The sequence below is a fragment of the Mastomys coucha genome, unplaced genomic scaffold, assembly GCF_008632895.1.
Source record: "Mastomys coucha isolate ucsf_1 unplaced genomic scaffold, UCSF_Mcou_1 pScaffold23, whole genome shotgun sequence".
NCBI lineage: Eukaryota > Metazoa > Chordata > Mammalia > Rodentia > Muridae > Mastomys > Mastomys coucha.
In genome coordinates, this window is record NW_022196906.1 from 490,779 (window position 1) to 497,326 (window position 6,548).

Below are 6,548 nucleotides of genomic sequence, written 5' to 3' on the forward strand. Positions count from 1 at the left end.
AAATCTCAGGTTAACTGAATATAGGGTTCAAAAATAATTATAATGAATGCAGGCAGAGGACACTGATAGATTTGTTGAAGTATTGAATTAGCAGACAATAATAAGACAAAAATACTCATAACTAAGAAATGTTTTTAACTTACTCTTCCTTGAATCCTTTAAAATGAGAAACTAGAAATATTTTCCACTTTCCTTAAAATGGTATAACTCATTATTTTTAATAGTCATAGTTAATTTAATGTACATGTCTCACTAATATGAGTCATGACGTATCAGTTCCAACAATCAAAACAGATGAATGTGTATGGCCTTGACTTCTGCAGCACAGGTCTTCATATCTTGTGGAACAGCAATAGAATAGTAGGGCATACAGTTTTAAAGGCAAGAAGAAGGGACCATTTGAATACAACCATTAGTTTAGCACAGTATTTGGAAGTTTTTATTTTGTTTATTTTTCCAAATGGTGCTGTTATTCTATATTTGTCCTGTGCAGAAAAGGTTAAGCCTGAGAGTGGACTAGAAAAATCATTCCTCCATGGTTTCTGCTTCAGGTGCCTGTTACGGGTTCCTATCTTGACTTCCCTCAGTGACAGGCTGTGACCTAGAAGTATCTACCAATCAAATCCTTCATCCTCAGTTACTTTTGGTTGGAGTTTATCACAGCAGCCAGCAATAGAAAGGGAAATGAGCAATAGCCATCACTGCCATTGAAATGTTCTAGTGATATGGAGATATTATTTATGAAATCATTTAAATGGAGCTGAGAATTGTAAAAATTATTGTGATTTCCATTAGAAGTTTCTGAACTTCACTCTTATCTTAAATTAACCATTCCTCCTTATATAAAACTCAGCTAGATAATATGACTGTTTCAAATTCAATGTCATTTCATTATTTTATATTTTAAATCATTAATCATTTCTTGGTGTTTTCACAAATGTGCATGCAGTGATAACTGGACTAGTACTATATCAATTGCATTTATCCATAGAACTCTACTAAATTTTGAGAGAAATCTTACTTGGTGTTTAATTGTAATAAGCACATTAAATTATATAACATTTAATGTCAGAATAATAAAGAGGAGATCAGTAAAAAGTTGCCCTCTTATTGTGATTTGTTTGTTGCAATCATGAATATACACTAGCTATGGCTACCTATACATGACTTGCACAAACAAAAGACAGGAAAGCATGAAGACTACCAGGAAGGACAAGGGGTCAGTTAAATATGAGACAGAATGGTGACTATAACCATGCTGTATTTCACAGATGTACAAAATGTCAAAAAAAATATACAGAATTTCAAAGATCTATGCTATCTTTCTTTCTTTAATGATAGTACTTTTTTATGGGAAAGCCTAAACAGTTTGAATTTTTAAGATTAAAGAAGGAATACACATTTTTAAGATTAAAGAAGGAATAGCTTTGTAAAGTCTCTCTGCCTTATCTTCATTTTGTTTGTGGGAAATGTTTTCTTTGAAAAACATTTATAAACTCATGCAATCACTTAGCTGATTCACTAAAATTTAGCAATAGCTTGGAATCAGTTTTATTTCTTTTTAAGTAAGTGCACATCTTAGGCAAAGGTCTCTAAGGAAAGTATTACCCCATTTACACTAAATCTATTTAAAATTGTGCCTTGCCTTTTCCTCCCAGGTAATATCATTATTATCCTCTTTTCATCTGTACTGTATATCCTGCTATCAATCAAAGGAAAGTTGCTTCTCCCCTAATGTGTTTAGGACAGTCCTAGGGGAACTTTCAGTGATATTCCTTACCACTTCCATGAATGCCTTTCTCTGCCAGTAAATTGTATGTCAAAGAAAGAAGAGAGCATGGCATTTCTTATTCACCTTATTTTTCCCAATGTTTCACGCATCTTTTGAAGAGATGACTTGAATCAAACTTAATTTTTTGAGATATTAACATTAAGTTTCTTTTTACTAACTGAATTCTTTCACAGAGGACTGAACAAATTTTAAGGAAAAGAATAAAGTACATAGAGAAAGTGTAGATTTTAAAATATCATACAGATATAAGTGACATACAAACTAAAGAAATACAAAAGTAGGTTCAAAATACCTATACTGTGATATGTATTTTAACCAAAAGGATTTTTTTTATTAAGTAAGGAATTAAAAGCATTAAATGTTAGCTGTAAAAGTTGACTGTGAAGTAAAAACAGAAAATTAAAAGACCTGAGTGGTAGATGGCTAACATTGTAGATGTCTCCATAATATGCTTAGGTCCCTGGTTCAATCCTCAATACTCCTCTAGGCAAGTTCTTTACTTAATGGTGTTTTGTGGTTAGATTGAGTTTCCATTATTTTCAAATGAGTTTATATGGGGGAACATGTGGAAATATGTTCAGTCATTGTCAATATATTTGTAGGTAAGGCTGGTATTTATTTCTCTCAGTTTCACATTATCCTTTGACTACAAATTTATCGTTTTTAGAGATGTGGAAAGTATTTTTTTTTTAATTAGGAAACACAAACATAAGGCAGTTTAGTAAAACAAATATATCAGAAGTTTCCTTATATAAGAATCTAAAGATGTCGAACTCATTAATTTAAACAATAGAAGAAGAGTCATTAAAGGGCGGGGGGATATTAGGAAGCTCTTGGACAAAGTATAACTCTTCAGTCAGACAAAAGGAATAAGTTCAAGAGATTAACATACTATACTACAGATTATTACTGCCTGTTTATTTGTGAAACTGACCAAAAGAAAAGGAAAAGAAAACATATTGATAGTTCTTATCCTAAACAAACAAACAAAAAACAACAACTGAGGGAAAGGAGGTTCAGTGACTGATTCAAATTGGGATCCAAGTTAGAAGGCTCCAAGGCCTGACACTATTCATGATGCTATGGTATGCTTACAGACAGGAGCCTAGTATGGCTGCCCTCTGAGAGACTCAACAAGCACCTGAAAGAGTTAGATGCAGTACTTATGCACAACCAGTGGGACAGAAGCTGGGACCCCTGTGGTTCATTTAGGGAAATGTAAGAAGCTGAGGAAGACGTGACCCCATAGGAAGACCAGCAGGCTCAACCTACCTGGACTCCTGAGATCTCTCAGACACTGAGCCACCAAGCAGGCAGCATAAACTAGCTGATATGAGGCACCCAACAGCAGACTGCCTTTTCTGGCCTCAGTGAGAGATGATGCACCTAACCCAGGAGAGAGTTGAGGCCCCAGGGAGTGGGGAGGTCTTGTGGGATGGGGTGGGGTGGGGATAGGGACATCCTCTTGGAGATGGGGAAAAGGGAGAAGGAATGGGATGAGGAAATGTTGGAGGGCAGACTGGGAGGAGGATAAGGACTGGATTGTAAAACAAGATTAAAGAATAATAAAAAAAGAAGAAATTGAAGTAATGCATTAGGTAACCCATTTTGCTTGTCCATATATAGATATGTCAAAATAATGATGAGTGTATGTGATTTTAATTGACAATCCAAGCAAGCAAATGTACCTTGATGATGTATATGATAAAATTAAGGTGTTATTCCACATACCTGATTAATAACAATGCAGGTTAGGTATAAATCTTTGTGTTATAAAAGTACTCCAATGTTAAAGAAATTCTAAATAATCACTTATAACTCTATTGCTCCATCTGTCTTCTTTTTTTGTCATCAAAATAATTTATAATAGTTAAATGCCTCTTAAATATGTGTGATATCTTTTGAAGCTAAAAGTAATATGCACTCAGTTTTTAAAATCTATTTTGAACATAAACATGATAGAAAAAATCTTTCATGAAATCCTCTATGAAAGGAAATTATGACAAGTTCCTGATTAAATAGAAACTGTTCCATCTCCAAGGGAGAATAAGCAGTGTAACTGTGGCTTCATAGAATGACTTGCATAATGTTCCTTCTGATTCTATTTTGTGGAATAGTTTGAAGAGTATTTGTATTAGGTCTTCTTTGATGGTTTGATAGAATTCTGCACTAAATCCATTTGGTCCTGGCCCTTTTTTGGTTGGGAGACTTTTAATGACTTCTTGTATTTCTTTAGGGATTATGGACCTGTTTAGATGGTTTATCTGATCCTAATTTAACTTAGGTATTTAGTATCTGTCTAGAAAATTGTATATTTCATCCAGATTTTCCAGTTTTGTTGAAGATAGGTTTCTGTAGTAGGATCTGACGCTTTTTTAAAAAAAAATTCCTCAGTTTCTGTTGTTATGTCTCCCTTTTCATTTCTGATTTTATTAATTTGGATACTGTCTCTGTGCCCTCTGGTTAGTCTAGCTAAGAGTTTATCTATCTTGTTGATTTTCTCAAAGAACCACTTCCTGATTTTGTTGATAGTTTGAATAGTTCTTTTTGTTTCTATTTGGTTGATTTTAGCCCTCAATTTGATTATTTCCTGTTATCTACTCTTGACTGTATTTGCTTCTTTTTTTTGTTCTAGAGCTTTCAGGTATGCTGTTAAACTACTGGTATATGCTCTCTCCAGTTTAATTTTGAGGGCACTCAGAGCTATGAGCTTTTCCTTTTATCACTGCTTTCCTTTTATTGCATAAGTTTGGGTATATTATGCCTTCATTTTCATTAAATTCTAAAGGCTGTAATTTCTTTCTTTATTTCTTCCTTAACTAAATTATCATTAAGTAGGGCGTTGTTCAGCTTCCATGTATATGCGGGCTTTCTGTTGTTAATGTTGCTATTAAAGACCAGACTTAATCCATAGTGATCTAATAGGAGCCATGGGAGTATTTCAGTCTTCTTATATTTGTTGTTGCCTGTTTTGTGGTCATTTACATGGTCATTGGAGAAGGTGCCACAAGGTGCTGAGAAGAAAGTATATTCTTTTGATTTAGGATGACATGTTCTATAGATATCTGTTAAATATATTTGGCCCAAAACTTCTGTTAAGTTTCACTGTGTCTCTATTTAGTTTGTTTTTCCCTGATCTGTCCATTGATGAGAGTGTGTGTGTGGGGGTAAAGTCCCCCACAATTATTGTTTGAGGTGCAATGTGTGCTTTTAGCTTTAGTAAACTTTCTTTTATTAATGTGAGTACCCTTGCATTTGGAGCATAAATGTTCAAAACTGAGAATTCTTGGCAGATTTTTCCTTTGATGAGTATGAAGTAGCCTTCCTTATCTTTTTTGATGACTTTTGGTTGGAAGTTGATTTTATCCAATATTACAATGGCTACTCTCACTTGTTTCTTGGGACCATTTGCTTTGAAAATAATTTTCCAGCCCTTTACTCTGAGGTAGTGTTTGTCTTTGACACTGAGGTGCATTTTCTGTATGCAGCAAAAATGCTGGGTCCTGTTCATATCCAGTCTGTTAGTCTATGTCTTTTTATTGGAGAATTGAGTCCATGGATTTTAAGAGATAATAAGGAATAGTGATTGCTGCTTCCTGTTTTGTTTTGTTTTGTTTTGATGTTATTTGTATGATTGTGTGACTATCTTCTTTTGGGTTTGTTGAAAAAAGATTACTTTCTTGATTTTTCTAGGGTGTAGTTTCCCTCCATGTATTGGAGTTTTCCATCTATTATCCTTAATAAGGCTGGATTTGTAAAAAGATATTGTGCAAATTTGGTTTTGTCATTTTGGTTTCCCCATCTATGTTAACTGAGAGTTTTTTCTGTGTTATAGTAGCCTGGGCTGGCATTTGTGTTCTCTTAGAGTCTGTATAACATCTGCAGAGGATCTTCTTGCTTTCATAATCTCTGTTGAGACATCTGGTATTACTCTGATAGGTCTGCCTTTATATGTTACTTGACCTTCTTCCCTTACTACTTTTAATATTCTTTGTTTTGTGCTTTTGGTGTTTTGACTATTATATGAAGGGAGAAATTTCTTTTCTGATTCAATCTATTTGGAATTCTGTAGGCTTCTTGTATTTTCATGGGCATCACATTCTTTAGGTTAGGGAAGTTTTCTTTTTTCTTTTTCTTTTCTTTATTTACATTTCAAATGTTATCCCCTTTCCCATTCCCCACACCCTAAGAACCCCCTACACCATAGTCCCTTCCCCTGCTTCTATGAGGGTGTTCCTCCACCCACCCACCTACCCACTCTGATGTGCCTGCTCTCAGTTTCCCTACACTAGGGCATCTATCAAGCCTGTACTCCTTTGTTGCTGGCTTAGTCCCTGGGATCTCTGGGGTGGGTGGGGGGTACTGGTTGATTGATATTGTTGTTCCTCCTCTGGGGTTGCAATCCTCTTCAACTCCTTCACTCTTTTCTCTAATTCTCCTATTGGGGACCCTGTGCTCAGTCCAATGGTTGACTGCAAAAATCCACCTCTGTATTTGTAAGACTCTGACAGGGCCTCTCAGGAGACAGCCATATCAGGCTCATTTCAGCATGCACTTCTTGGCATCCACAATAGTGTCTAGGTTTGGTAATTGTATATGGGATGAATCCCCAGGTGGGACAGTCTCTGGATGGCCTTTCCTTCAGTCTCAGCTCAACATTTTATCTCCATCTTTGTTCTTGTGAGTGTTTTGTTCTCTGTCTAAGAAGGACCGAAGCACCCACACTTTGGTCTTCCTTCTTTTTTTTTTTTTTTTG

At 35.2% G+C, this 6,548-nt stretch overlaps 1 pseudogene; it reads right to left on the reverse strand.

The window, feature by feature from the left end:
* Nucleotides 1-3,502: 3,502 nt before the first annotated feature.
* LOC116072547 overlaps nucleotides 3,503-6,548 on the reverse strand; it is a 4,998-nt pseudogene continuing 1,952 nt past the window's right edge.